Here is a 2,500-nt window from a genome sequence, read left to right as displayed (position 1 = left end):
TATATTAGTTGTCATTTTCATAATGATGCTGATGTCAGAGGTGGGCGGTCTTTCAGTACCTTCATGATGCTCAGTGACATCATAATGATGTCAGAGGTGGGCGGGTCTTTCAGTACCTTCATGGTGCTCATTCACATCATAATGATGTCAGAGGTGGGCGGGTCTTTCAGTACCTTCATGATGCTCAGTGACATCATAATGATGTCAGAGGTGGGCGGTCTTTCAGTACCTTCATGATGCTCAGTGACATCATAATGATGTCAGAGGTGGGCGGGTCTTTCAGTACCTTCATGGTGCTCATTCACATCATAATGATGTCAGAGGTGGGCGGGTCTTTCAGTACCTTCATGGTGCTCATTCACATCATAATGATGTCAGAGGTGGGCGGTCTTTCAGTACCTTCATGATGCTCAGTGACATCATAATGATGTCAGAGGTGGGCGGGTCTTTCAGTACCTTCATGGTGCTCAGTCACATCATAATGATGTCAGAGGTGGGCGGGTCTTTCAGTGCCTTCATGATGCTCAGTGACATCATAATGTTGTGTTCATTGGCAAACGTGACATGAGTTAAGGACACAAAGCTGTATATAGGAGGGCCCCTCAAAGAGGGGTTATTGATGTATTTACTCTGCATTGGACTATTGATATATAATTACTAGGGGTGTAACGATATAGTAACTGCATCGAAAAATCGAGTTTATTTCAAGAATCGAAGTATATCGAAATTAAAACAGCGTCATTGACTATGTATCGTATTGTATTGTTTTACAATGGAAATAATCTGTATCGTATTGTTTTGCAATGTGAATAATCGATTGTATCAATACTACATTTTGGTGTGTGGTATTTAGTAGTTTTTTTGAAGAAAAAAGAAAAAGAGGGGTTTAATTACTTAATTTAAAATAATGTCAATGTATTTTAAATAGTTACTGTATCGATTTAAAATCATTGAATCGGATTGTATCTCCATAATGAACCGATATGGTCCATGTATCGTATCGTCAACCATGTATCGTGATACGTATCGTATCGCTGTTAAAATGTATCCTTACTAGGGCTGCACGATTAATCGAATTTAAATCGAAATCGCGATTTTTGGATTTGGACGATGTCAAAAAAAGAAAATCGAAAATCGTTTTTCCCTTTAACTATGGTATTTACGGTAAATCTCTCTCTGCTCGCCTGCAGGCTGCCGGGCTACCGTAGTTACCTCCTCCTCCCACTGCCGCGCAGAGAGAAAAGCTGAAAGCAGCGTTAGCATGTCTGCCACGGGGAGCGATAGGAACGAGGATTTAGTTGCTAAAATAGGCAAGACAATGTCTGTCGTCTAGAAATGGTTCGGCTTCTCCGTTTCAGATGTGGAGCAAACTAGTCCCTGGTGTAATAGTTGTAAAAAGTGGATGCACACGCCGCTGTGCTTGTGTTTGTTTTCTGGGTGCTGGACCGGTTGGGACGCTTGTGTTGTTGCCGTCTCTGGTCTCTCACAGGCACCGACTTTTTACGGGGACAAGTTTTAGTTCCGACATAGTGGAGGGTCGGTCCCTGTGGGAGACGGCAGCACGAGTGACTTGTTCCAGCGCCTGGAGAATGGACAGGCATAGCGGCGAGTAGCTCTGGTCCATAGCCCTAATGCTAATTCTACCCTAGCATTAGGGCTATGGACCAGAGCCAAGCGGCGAGTGGGTGCTGCTGCAGAACATGAAGCTTATCAATACCGTGTCCCGACCTACTGTCCCTTATTATCGTAAAGTCGGGTAGTGTACACTGTTTATTTTGCATCGAGGAGCCATGTGTGTCTGACTCTGTGTTGACTGTACGTCGCCTCGGCTAAAAACAAAAGGGAAGACTGTCTTATGTTTCACCGTACGACCTGTTGCATCAGCATGCTAAAAAAATAGCTGATCTGCAAGCTCACAACGTGTCGCCTCTGCAACACGCTGTGAGCTAGTAGATCATCTATTTTCAGCACGCGTAAAAATGGAGGATGAGACGTTCAGAAACTTTTGCCTTCACAGTACAAGCATCAGCTGTCACTCACAAGTTGAAAAGAGATGTGGCGAGTGACGAGACAATCAAAATGGTAAAGGATTAGGCCTACAGATTCAGTGGCATTTCACATTGCAAAAGGGTGCAGGAAGAGTGGGCACTGGGCACCTAAACATTAAATTGGCTATTTTTTCCAACATGTTTTTTAAAAATAATGAATTTGGACATATTCTAAACGTTTTCACTTGTTTAATCCCAACGGGGATTTATCTTTCTTTGTTTAAAATGATCCCTGGCCAGACAAATATGCCATAAAACACTATACTTGCCCTCTATAACTAAAAATAAAAACACCTGAAATATTTGTATTTCTTTCATAAATAGAGAATCTTTCACTATTAGGAACTGCTCCTGTCCAAGTTGAGGATGTCATATGACATATGTCCATGTGTGGTCTAGCCCCAGGGAATGTATGGAATGCACATGCTAATAAAAAAAGTATTTAAATATTG

General features: G+C 42.2%; 1 protein-coding gene across 1 annotated transcript in view; it reads left to right on the top strand.

Annotated features, from left to right (window-relative positions):
• The window catches only part of LOC306919127 (aarF domain-containing protein kinase 1-like), a 95,239-nt gene that overhangs the window by 19,394 nt on the left and 73,345 nt on the right, over window positions 1-2,500 (top strand). The window lies entirely within an intron of this gene.

This window comes from Electrona antarctica, assembly GCF_951216825.1.
Source record: "Electrona antarctica genome assembly, contig: scaffold_57, whole genome shotgun sequence".
Classification (NCBI taxonomy): domain Eukaryota; kingdom Metazoa; phylum Chordata; class Actinopteri; order Myctophiformes; family Myctophidae; genus Electrona; species Electrona antarctica.
The sequence above is the reverse complement of the archived record's forward strand: the minus strand, read 5'-3'. Positions and strand labels throughout refer to the sequence as shown.